Source organism: Ornithorhynchus anatinus, chromosome 1 (genome assembly GCF_004115215.2).
Source record: "Ornithorhynchus anatinus isolate Pmale09 chromosome 1, mOrnAna1.pri.v4, whole genome shotgun sequence".
Classification (NCBI taxonomy): Eukaryota; Metazoa; Chordata; class Mammalia; order Monotremata; family Ornithorhynchidae; genus Ornithorhynchus; species Ornithorhynchus anatinus.
The window spans coordinates 133702046-133715116 of record NC_041728.1 but is presented as its reverse complement, the minus strand read 5'-3'; the positions used below and the strand labels follow the sequence as shown (position 1 = coordinate 133715116).

Here is a 13071-nt window from a genome sequence, read left to right as displayed (position 1 = left end):
GTAGATACAGGGTCATCAGTTTGTCCCACGGGAGGCTCACAGTCTTAATCCCCATTTTACAGATGAGGTCACTGAGGCACGGAGAAGCTAAGTGACTTGCCCAAAGTCACACAGCTGACAAGTGGCCGAGCTGGGATTCGAACCCATGACCTCTGACTCCTAAGCCTGTGCTCTTTCCACTGAGCCGCGCCGCTTCTCTATGAATAAAGGGAGCAAGTCAGGGTGATGCAGAAGGGAGTGGGAGAAGAGAAAAGTAGGGTTTAGTCCGGGAAGATCTCTTAGAGTGGATGTGCCTTCATTAAGGCTAAGAGAAGTGAAGCGACTTGCCCAAGATCACACAGCAGACAATGGTGGAGCCAGGATTAGAACCTCTTCGCTCCCAGGCCCGTGCTCTTTCCACGAGGCCACAAGCCACGGTCCAGAAATTAATCAGTAAATCCATCAGTGGTATTTATTGAATACCTACCATATACCGAGCACCGTACTAAGCCTTTAGCAGAGAACAGAGAACCAGTGTGGGCTAATGGATAGAGCACAGGTTTAGGAGTCAGAAGGATCTGGGTTCCAATCCCAATTCTGCCACCTGTCTGCTGTGCGACCTGGGGCAAGTCACTTCACTTCTCTGGGCCTCCGTTACTTTATCTACAAAATGGGGATGAAGACTGTGAGCCTCATGGAAGACAGGGACGAGGTCCAACCTGATTAATTTGTTTCTGCCCCAGTGCTTAGAACAGTGCCTGGCGCATGGTAAGCACTTAACAAATACCAAGGCATGTCGGCTGTGTTAGCTCAAGTGAAGTCTGGTTTAAAAGAGCCAACAAAATACCCAGCTCTGTCCCCAGTGTTCTTACCTGTTCTAAACATTCAAACCCTCATGATTTATAATAATAATGTTGGTATTTGTTAAGCGCTTACTATGTGCAGAGCACTGTTCTAAGCGCTGGGGTAGACACAGGGGAATCAGGTTGTCCCACGTGGGGCTCACAGTCTTAATCCCCATTTTACAGATGAGGTAATTGAGGCTCAGAGAAGTGAAGTGACTTGCCCACAGTCACACGGCTGACAAGTGGCGGAGCTGAGATTCGAACTCATGACCTCTGACTCCAAAGCCCGAGCTCTTTCCACTGAGCCACGCTGCTTCAATAATTCAAAATTATTGAATTTTACAACTTGCCATGGACCCAGAAAGGGCCTGGAAAGGCTGTTAATATTGGTTTCCCTCTTTCCCATTCGATATCTGCCTCACTTCCATCCCCACGGCACTTATGCACAGATCTTTGAATTATATGATATGAATGAGTTATTTATTCACATTAACATCTGTCTCCCCCTCAAGACTGTAAGTTCGTTATGGACAGGGAACGTGTCTGCTAATTCTGTTGTACAGTACTCTTCCAAATGCTTAGTACACTGCTCTATACATGGTAAGCGCTCAATAAGTCCCACTGACTGATTGACTGATAGAGGGGGAGACAAACATTAAAATAAATTATGGATATGGACATATGTTTAGCTTCTCTGGCTCAACCCTGACCTCTCTAGCAACATAACTTCTCTACTGTGTGGCTGAGGGTGGAGGTGAGTACCACGTGCTTAAAGGGTACAGATCTAGTTGAAACAAAAAGGAGAGGGAGAAGGGGAAATAAGGCCTCTTGGACGAGACGGGATTTTAATAAGGCAAAATGCTTTAGGATTTACTATTATCAGCTCTGTCCCCCAAGGGTGAAAAATGTTTTATTCAAGGAGAGGACGAGGAAGTCTGCTTTAACTTTAGATTGTAGCAAACAACCGATGAAACAGTAAAACTAGGTTAATTTGAATGCAAGGAATGGGAATAATACTCAGACTGATCCAATATTTTTATTTAAGGTCACTATGGCACCTAGTATGCTGGGGGACTAGAGAGTACTTTGCATTACTTGCTATTTTGAATGAACTAATATGGGAAAAAAATCCCAGTGACTAAGGTTTAATGATATTATCGTAACCAAGACGGTTGATGCATGAGGGAGGTGGCAATTCTTCTTCGAATAAAAACACATTTTAATCAAAGGCAAATGAAAACCCAAATTAATGAAACATTCAACTTCCCTAAAATATATCGTTCCATAAAATCAGAATTCTAGCTGACAGCGTGAAAGCTAACCTTCTGTTAGCTGAAAATAACAGTACTTTGAATTTATATATTATTTATTTTTAGTAATATCTGTCTCTCCATCTATACTGTAAGCTTGTTATGGGCAGGGAACAGGTCTGCTAATTCTGACCTATTGCTCTCTCCCAGTGCTCTGCACACAGTAATGGCTCAATAAATACCACTGATTTATTGATTAAGTGATGTATCCAGTACTTTTCCTCCAAGAGGTCAAATCACCTTCACATAATATTAATATATTGATCTTCACAAATATTTATTACAGTGCTTTCTCAGACATCATCCTTTTTTTTTATGGTTAAGTGCTTAAAATGCTTATCAGTTTGGACACAGTCCATGTCCCACAGAGGGCTCACAGTCTTAATCCCCATTTTACAGATGAGGTCACTGAGGCCCAGAGAAGCAAAATGACTTGTCCAAGGTCCCAGAGCAGACAAGTGGCAGAGCAGGAATTAGAACACAGAATCTTCTGACTCACAGCACTCTCTACGGTGTCCAACCCGATTTGCTTGTATCCTCCCCAGTGCTTAGTACAATGCCTGGCACATAATAAGCACTTAGCAAATACCACAATTATTATTATTGTTACTATAATTATTGTTATCCACTAAGCAGAGCTATTTCTCTTTTTCACAACTAACCTTTCGGATCTCTATATATTCTGTCACACCCCTTCTCCCTTTCAGCCCAGGGGAACCCTTCCTTGACTGGCTCATGAAGAAAATAATAATAGCATTTGTCAATAATGTTGGTATTTGTTAAGCGTTTACTACATGCAGAGCACTGTTCTAAGCGCTGGGGTAGATACAGGGTAATCACGTTGTCCCACGTGGGTGGGGCTCACAGTCTTAATCCCCATTTTACAGATGAGGGAACTGAGGCCCAGAGAAGAGAATTGATTTGCCCACAGTCACACAGCTGACAAGTGGCAGAGCCAGGATTCAAACCCATGAACTCTGGCTCCCAAGCCCATGCTCTTTCCACTGAGCCACACTGTTTCTCTGCTTCCTATGTGCCAAGCGCTGTTCTAAGAACTGGGGTGGATACAAGTTAGATGGAAATCTAATCCCGGCTCTGTCAATTGCTTGCTGTGTGACCCTGGGCCAGTCACTTAACTTATCTGTGCTTCAGTTCTCCTGTTCTCCCTCTTACTTAGACTGTGATTCCCAAGGGGGATTGGGACTGTGGCCAACCTAATTAACCCATATTTATCCCAGTGCTTTATCCCAGTGCTATATGTCAGTGTTGACAAATAGTAAACGTGTAACAAATACCATATATTTTTATAAAAGGAAATTCCAGGGTAGAGGAACAGCGTGAACTGGAGGTCAGAAAGGAAGGAACAATAATAATAATAATAATGGTATTTGTTAAGTAGTTACTATATGCTAAGCACTGTTCTAAGTACTGGGGTGGATACAAGGTAATCATGTTGTCACATGTGGGGCTCCCGATCTTAAATCCCCATTTGACAGATGAGGGTACTGAGGCGCAGAGAAGTGAAGTGACTTGACCAAGGTCACACAGTAGACAAGTGGCGGAGCCGGGATTAGAATCCACAACCTCTGACTCCCAAGCCCGGGCTCTTGCCACTAAGCCATGCTGCTTCAGGAATAGGTACAGTTAGACAACGTGCTTAGGAGGAGGGAAAAGCGCATGATGCCGAGTAGTAGATTAAGAGCGTCTAAATGGAAGACAGAGAAAGCAAATGGTAAGGAGTTACTGCTTGACAAAGACAGTAGCCATTTTTTGTGTTCCTCCCCAAGAACGAGAGGAAAGGATCAGAGAAAAGCTGTGATATGTTGTTTCGGACTCTCCCAAGTCCTTAGCACAGTGCTCTGGACACGGTAAGCGCTCAGTAAATACCATTGAATGAATAAATGAATGAGACATAGCTGATAATTTAGCAGCAAGAAGCACCATGGCCAGGTGAAAAGAGCAGGCGCCTAAGAGTCAGGTAGCCAAACTGGGTACCTGTCTACTGTGTGATTTTGGGAAATTCACTTAACTTGTCTGTGCTTCAGTTTCATTCATTCATTCATTCAATAGTATTTATTGAGCGCTTATTATGTGCAGAGCACTGTACTAAGTGCTTGGAATGTACAAATCGGCAACAGATAGAGACAGTCCCTGCCCATTAACGGGCTCACAGTCTAATCGGGGAAAACAGACAGACAAGAACAATAGCAATAAATAGAATCAAGGGGATGCACATCTCATTAAAACAACAGCAATAAATAGAATCAAGGTGATGTACATCTCGTTAACAAAATAAATAAAATAAAAGTTTCCCTCTGTAAAATGAGGATAACCTAAATCTATTCTCCTTCCGCCTTAGACTGTGAGCTCCATATGGTCTAGTGGCTGTGTCCAATCTGCTCATATCGTTTCCAACCTCGGCGGTTGTAAAATGCTTGGAACGTGCTAAATGCTTTACAAATGGCAAAATTATTATTATCAAAATGCATATGGCTATTCTGGTTTCCTCACAAAGCTACGAAGAATAACTTGAGTAATTGCTAATGTAAAAACCTCTCCAAATGAGGAGAAACAGTTCGATGAGGCACGCTCCACTGTGAATGGGGTAACTTTAGGGGGAATGGGCAAAATTCACTAAACCATTCTCTCCCCAAACCTGACAGATTTCTCTACATACACAGATTTCTGCGGCTCAAAATTTCATAATGTCTACAATTTATCAAGGTAAATTTCTTTTTTTTTGTCTCTCCTAAAAGCATGAGGGATTGTTAACCAAAATTCAATGAATAATACACTTTAGGCTGGTTCTCCCTTTCCCTCTCCCTTCTTTTTTCTTTTCTTTTTTTCCCCTAAGATATCAGTAGAAGAGAAACTATCTGTTTCTTCCTCTGTTTCCTCCTCAAACCACCCCCACCCTCACCCCTGTCTTCTATCTCTGGGAAAGAGCCTGGGCCTGGGAGTTGGAAGACCTGGGTTCTAATCCGAGCTCTGCCACTGATATTCTGTATCACCTTGGACAAGTCACTTCTCTGAACCTCATTTGTCTCATCTGTAAAATGGGGAATAAATCCTCCTCCCTCTTAGACCGTGAGCCCCATGGGGGACAAGGACTGTGTCCAACCTGATTATCTTGTATCCACCCCAATGTTAGAACAGTGTTTGACGCATCGCAACCACTTCACAAGTATTATTATCGTCATTAATAGTACAGCGTGGCTCAGTGGAAAAAGCTTGGGCTTCGGAATCAGAGGTCATGGGTTCGACTCCCGGCTCCGCCACTTGTCTGCTGTGTGACTGTGGGCAGGTCACTTCACTTCTCTGTGCCTCAGTTACCTCATCTATAAAATGGGGATTAACTGTGAGCCTCACATGGGGCAACCTGATGACCCTGTATCTACCCCAGCGATTAGGACAGTGCTCTGCACATAGTAAGCGCTTAACAAATACCAACATTATTAACAAAGACAATAATAATAATAGTCTTTGCTAGTTTACTAGTAATTAAACTAGTAAGACGGGGTCCTTATTCAGGGATAACTTAATCTTAACAAGTAACAAGTATTATTATTATTGTCATTAATAATAATAATAATTATTATTATTTCTTTTAGTTTACTAGTAAGTAAACTAGTAAGAGGGGGGCCTTATTAAGGGATGTTTTGCTGCCACTTGGTGGCCAAACTGAATCCTTGTTTAGTGTAACATCACCACTCGGACCTCTGGGTGAGAAAGTCAGTTGTATTTATTGAGGGTATACTGTGTGCAGAGCACTGCACTAACCGCTTGGAAGAGTACAATGCAACAATAAACAGTGACGATCCCTGTCCAGGAGCTTGCAGCTTAGAGGCTGAACCACCTGATCACCTGGAGGCGAAACTGAGTCACTTGCCCCAGAGAAAAAGGATTAGAAGTGAAGAAAAGCCAGTGCTCCTCAAAGTAATATTAAAATCACACGTCCACCGAAAGGGATTCCCCAACTCAGTCCTCATTACCCCTACCCTCTCTCCCTTCCGTTTTGCTCCTGCACTTGGAATTGTACCCTTTATTCACCACACCTTCAGCCACACAGCACTTTCGTATATACCCTTAATTTTATTTATCTATAATAATGTCTGCCTCCCCCTCTAGATTGTAAACTCCTTTTTAATGATATTTGTTAAGTGCTTATTATGTGCCAGACACTGCACTGAGTGTTGGGGTAGAGACGAGGTTGGACACAGTCCGGGTCCCCCATGGACTCACGGTCTTAATTCTCATTTTACAGATGAGGTAACTGAAGCACAAAGAAGTTAAATGACCTGCCCAAGGTCACACAGCAGACAAGTGGCGGAGCCGGAATTAGAACCCAGGTCCTCTGGCTCCCAGAGCTGTACTCTTAGAGAATCAGCATGGCTCAGTGGAAAGAGCACGGGCTTTGGAGTCAGAGGTCATGAGTTCGAATCCCACGCTGCCACTTGTCAGCTGCGTGACTGTGGGCAAGTCTCTTCGATTCTTTGTGCCTCAGTTCCCTCATCTGTCAAATGGGGATTAAGACTGTGAGCCCCATGTGGGACAACCTCATTCCCCTGTGTCTACCCCAGCGCTTAGAACAGTGCTCTGCACATAGTAAGCGCTTAACAAACACCAACATTATTATTATTATTATTACTCTTTCCACTAGGCCACACTGCTGCCCAGCATTTTTAAATGGGAGTTTGGAGTAGGGCGATCAAAAGATTGGGGAGCTCCTAAGTGTCTCTGAGAATTGAAGAGATACAACTGAATTTTTATTTGTGAAAAGGCAGCTGAAATGAACTAAGGAGTAAGAAACTGCCGTAATAAACTCAAGAAGTGAAGATTATCATGGTATGGGCAATTGGCCTCACAGCACTCTACCAGTACCTGCACCCTACATATAAGGCTGTCTTCCTTCCAGGACCGGTATTTCAGACATTTGAAGTGTCTGCTGTGTGACCTTGGCCAACTCACTTCACTTCTCTGTCCCTCGGTTCCCTCATCTGTAAAATGGGGATGAAAACTGTGAGCCCCACAGGGGACAGGGACCGTGTCCAACCCGATTTGACTGTATCCACCCCAGAGCTTAGTACAAGTGCCTGGCACCTGGTAAATTCTTTAAAAATATCATTATTATTATTAATAAGGTACAATTGGCTGCCGCTCCCATTTTCATGCGCTGTCGTACCAAGCTTTTTTCAGAAGTCTAGCTGAAGGGCGTTTCTCTGCTACCTACTCCGTAGCTGTCCCTCAACCAAGTGTCCCAGGAAACTATACTCCGAGACCCCAACTCCTGCCCCACAGACACCTCACTGTTTTTTGTCTTAGGGTACTTGTTACGCATTTACAGTGTGCCAGGCACTCTAATAAGCACTGGGGGAGATACAAGCTAATCAGGTTGGACACTATCCACGTCCCCCGTGGGACTCACAGTCTGCATCCCCATTTACCAGAGGAGGTAACTGAGGCCTGGGTAAGATAAGTGACTTTCCCAAGGTCACACAGCAGACAGTGGTGGAGCCGGGATGAGAACCCAGGTCCTCCTGACTCCCAGGCCCATGCTCTATCCACTAGGCTATGTTGCTTCTCTTCCCTTCCACTCTGCTGTCGCCATTTTACGGAGGGAAGCTTAGCCTTTACCTCCAACATCTTTGTGAGGGGCTGAGCCTCCCTCCCCATCAAGCAACCGCCCACTCTGGGATTAATTATAATAATAATAATGATAATAATGTTGGTATTTGTTAAGCTCTTACTATATGCCAGGCTAAGCGCTGGGGTGGGTATAAGCAGATCAGGTTTGACCCAATCCTTGTCTGTATGGGGCTCACAGTTGTATTCCCCATTTCACAGATGAGGTAACTGAGGCATAGATTGGTGAAATGACTTGCCCAACGCCATATAGAAAAGTGGCGGAGCCAGGATTAGAAGCCATGACCTTCTGACTCCCCGGCCTGTGCTCTATTGTGATCATCACGCCACGCTGCGCTCTGAGGTGGTTGCTCGTCTCAGGTACTGAATCAAATTGGCCCTGAAGCATCTACCACTCCAACTCTTGGCTCCTCCCAAGTTCATTTTGTGGCTTTACCCGGCTCTTGCCAATCCTGCCTCCGACTGCTCACACAGTTCTCCTCGCCTGGGATTCTCTCCCCTGCAAATACACCAGTCTACATCACTCCGAAAGCATCCTGTAGACAGGGAGTGTGTTTAATAATAATAATGTTCGTATTTGTTAGGCGTTTACTATGTGCCAAGCACTGATCTAAGTGCTGGGGTAGATACTCTTCACTTCACTTCTCTTCTCTGGGCCTCAGTTACCTCATCTGTAAAAAGGGGATTAAGACTGTGAGCCCCACGTGGGACAACCTGATGACCCTGTGTCTACCCCAGCGCTTAGAACAGTGCTCTGCACATAGTAAGCGCTTAACAAATGCCAACATTATTATTATTATTATACAAGGTAATCAGGTTGTTCCACATAGAGCTCACAGTCTTCATCCCCATTTTATAGATGAGGTAACTGAGGCACAGAGAAGTTAAGTGACTTGCCTAAGGTCACACAGCTGACAAGCAGCGGGAGCCAGGATTAGAACCCATGACCTCTGACTCCCAAGTCTGTGCTCTTTCCACTGAGCCACGCTGCTTCTCACCAACTCAATTGCATCATACTCTCTCAAGTGCTTAGGACAATGCTCGAAGTGTTTGAGACACACGCGGCCCAGTGGATAGAAAGCAGGCCTGGGAGTCAGAGGAACTGGGTTCTAATTCCAGCTCGACTGTCTGCCGTGTGACCTTGGGTAAGTCACTTAACTTCTCTGTGCTTCATTTACCTGTTCTGTAAAATGGGGATTAGGATTGTGAGCCTCATGCGGGACAGGGACCGTGTCCAACCTGATTAGCTTGTATCTACCCCTGCGCTTAGAACAGGGCCTGAAACAGAGTAAGCACTTAACAAATGCCATAAAAAATGTCATAAAAAATGCCACTGATCCATTGTTTGATCTTCAAACCTCTTCTACATTCCCACCTCCTCCTGGATCCACAACACTTCAAGTCCAATTAAGCCAACAGAATCCCTAGTATTTCTGTATTTATTCCCTCCTCAGTATTTATAGTAATAACAATAATATTAATAATTATGGTATTTGTTAAGTGCTTACTACCTGCCAAGCACTGTTCTAAGTTCATTCATTCATTCATTCAATAGTATTTATTGAGCGCTTACTATGTGCAGAGCACTGTACTAAGTGCTTGGGATGAACAAGTCGGCAACAGATAGAGACGGTCCCTGCCGTTTGATGGGCTTACGGTCTAATACGGGGAGATGGACAGACAAGAACGATGGCAATAAATAGAGTCGAGGGGAAGAACATCTCGTAAAAACAATGGCAACTAAATAGAATCGAGGCGATGTACATTTCATTAACAAAATAGATAGGGTAACGGAAATATATACAGTTGAGCGGACGAGTACAGTGCTGTGGGGATGGGAAGGGAGAGGGGGAGGAGCAGAGGGAAAAGGGGAAAAAGAGGGTTTAGCTGCGGAGAGGTAAAGGGGGGATGGCAGAGGGAGTAGAGGGGGAAGAGGAGCTCAGTCTGGGAAGGCCTCTTGGAGGAGGTGAGTTTTAAGTAGGGTTTTGAAGAGGGGAAGAGAATCAGTTTGGCAGAGGTGAGGAGGGAGGGCGTTCCAGGACTGCGGGAGGACGTGGCCCGGGGGTCGACGGCGGGATGGGCGAGACCGAGGGATGGTGAGGAGGTGGGCGGTGGAGGAGCGGAGCGTGCGGGGTGGGTGGTAGAAAGGGAGGAGAGGTAGGAAGGGGCAAGGTGATGTAGAGCCTCAAAGCCTAGAGTGAGGAGTTTTTGTTTGGAGCGGAGGTCGATAGGCAACCACTGGAGTTGTTTAAGAAGGGGAGTGACATGCCCAGATCGTTTCGGCAGGAAGATGAGCCGGGCAGCAGAGTGAAGAATAGACTGGAGCAGGGCGAGAAAGGAGGAAGGGAGGTCAGAGAGAAGGCTGACACAGTAGTCTAGCCGGGATATAACGAGAGCCCGTAGCAGTAAGGTAGCCGTTTGGGTGGAGAGGAAAGGGCGGATCTTGGCGATATTGTAGAGGTGAAACCGGCAGGTCTCGGTGACGGATAGGATGCGTGGGGTGAACGAGAGAGACGAGTCAAGGATGACACCGAGATCGCGGGCCCGAAAGACGGGAAGGATGGTCGTGCCCTCCACAGTGATAGGGAAGTCTGGGAGAGGACCGCGTTTGGGAGGGAAGATGAGGAGCTCAGTCTCGCTCACGTTGAGTTTTAGGTGGCGGGCCGACATCCAGGTGGAGACGTCCCGGAGGCGGGAGGAGATGCGAGCCCGAAGGGAGGGGGAGAGGACGGGGGCGGAGATGTAGATCTGCGTGTCATCTGCGTAGAGATGGTAGTCAAAGCCGTGAGAGCGAATGAGTTCACCGAGGGAGTGAGTGTAAATGGAGAACAGAAGAGGGCTAAGTACTAGGGTAGATACAGAGTCATCAAGTTATCCCACATGGGGCTCAAAGTCTTAATTCTCATTTTACAGATGAAGAAACTGAGGCACAGAGAAGTTAAGTGGCTTGCCCAAGGTCACACAGCAGACAAGTGATGGAGCTGGAATTAGAACCCAGGTCCTCTGACTCCCAGGCCCAGCCTCTTTCCACTAGGCCATGCTGCATCTTGATTCTTAGTAGATACTTAGTAGAGTGCTGTGTAATCTGTAGACACTGAATTAACACAATAGATCATTGGACTGACGGACTGATGGGAGGAGGAGGACAGGAAAAATATTGTGCTAATGGATAAATCAGATTAATAGTAATAATGGTACTTGTTAAGTGCTTACTATGTGCCAAGCACTGTTCTAAACTCTGGCGTAAATATAAGTAAATCAGGGTGAAGATAATCCCTGTCCCACAAGGGACTCACACTCTTAATTCTTGCTTTCCAGATGAGGGTAACTGAGGCCCAGTGAAGTAAAGTGACTTGCCCAAGGTCACACAGCAAACTTGTGGGGGAGCCGGGATTAGAAGCCGAGTACTTCTGTCTCCCAGACTGGTGATCTATCCTCTAAGAGAGGAGAAGAAGAAGAAAACTAATGAGATTACGCTCTATGAGAATACTCAACTCATTCATGTCACGAGAGGGTGCATTTCAGGGCGCAGAAGATACAAACAGCTGAAATCATTAATGTAAAGAAAGACACTGAAGAAAATAATCTTATTCCTGGTCTCTGCTCTAATGGACTTTTCCCTCTTCTGTCAATGTTTCCTCAAGCCCACCCAACTCTTTTAAACAGTTTTAACGTCTCTTTTTTCCCCTCTTTTGGTCTTTTAAACAACCGGCATTGTCAGTCAATAAATCAGTGGAAAGAGCACGGGTTTTGGAGTCAGAGGTCATGGGTTCGAATCCCAGCTCTGCCACTTGTCAGCTGTGTGACTGTGGGCAAGTCACTTCACTTCTCTGTGCCTCAGTTCCCTCATCTGTCAAATGGGGATTAAGACTGTGAGCCCCACGTGGGACAACCTGATTCCCCTGTGTCTACCCCAGCGCTTAGAACAGTGCCCTGCACATAGTAAGCACTTAACAAATACCAACATTATTATTATTATTACATTTATTGAGTGCTTACTGTGTGCAGGGTACTGTACTAAGAGCTTGGGACAGTACAACTCAACAATGTAAGGGTCACTTTCTCTGTCCACAATGACCTTACAGTCAATCATTATCTATTTCCATTAGTTAGAGAGGGACAGCTTGTTTCAGAACAATCAATTACCTGAGAAACACCCACGTGGCCAAAAGTTTGAAAAGCTGTTGATGGTAACTCTGGGCGTCCTCAGAAGGATGGGAAAGTGATCTCCAAATGTGGAGAGATAAAAGGGAAGGTGAAAAAAAGGCTTAGAAACCCCTCTTACTTAAAAGGAATTACCAGCAGTAAAAGCTACTGTTCAGAAAACAGTTTTAACATGGTACATGTTCCTTCTTGGGAGTCAGAGGTCATGAGTTCCAATCCCGCCTCTGCCACTTGTCAGCTGTGTGACTGTGGGCAAGTCACTTAACTTCTCTGGGCCTCAGTTACCTCATATGTAAAATGGGGATTAACTGTGAGCCTCATGTGGGACAACCTGATTACCCTGTATCTACCCCAGCGCTTAGAACAGTGCTCTGCACATAGGAAGGGCTTAACAAATACCAACATTATTATTCCTTCCATTCCCAGTATTTCTTTGTGCAGACTTAAGTTTGACAAATGAGAACAGCACCCAAATCTTGGACAGTATGACCTCTGGCTGATTTTTTCACACTAGACACGCAGCAGCAAACTGGGGCTCTCTGAGCCCCACTATTCCGGGCTTCCGGCACAAAACGATCCAGTGAAAAAATCAGATTTTTCCTAGGAACTGTGCAATTAGGCTCAAATCAAATACTGATCATCTCCATCCCGAGAATAGGTGATACTCAGTCATACGTTATTGATATATAATAGTCAAGAAAAGCAAAATGTATCCAATGTACTAACTCGCACAGACACCTTTTTAAGGTGCTGGTTAAGTGCTTACTACGTGTCAGGCATCGTACTAAGCTCTGAGGTGAATACAAGCTAATCAGGTTGGACACAGTCCATGTCCCACATGGGGCTCACAGTATTAATTTCAATTTTACAGCTGAGGTCACCAGAGAAGTGAAGTGATTTGCCGCAGGTCACGCGGCAGACAAGTGGCACAGCTGGGATTAGAACCCAAGTCCTTGACGCCCAGGCCCTTGCTCTATCCAGGAGGCCACACTGCTTCTCACAGTATCGGTGATAGAGTCCTGAGAGTAACGGGCACAAAAAAATACCATTGATTGATGAACTGACTGATTGATTTTGCACTCATCTCTCCACTCCTGACATCCTCTAATGGTTGCCCATTCCTGCCCATG

At 45.2% G+C, this 13071-nt stretch overlaps 1 protein-coding gene across 4 annotated transcripts in view; it reads right to left on the bottom strand.

Annotated features, from left to right (window-relative positions):
* MAP3K13 (mitogen-activated protein kinase kinase kinase 13) overlaps positions 1-13071 on the bottom strand; it is a 244792-nt gene that overhangs the window by 128772 nt on the left and 102949 nt on the right. The gene's annotated exons all lie outside the window — the stretch shown is intronic.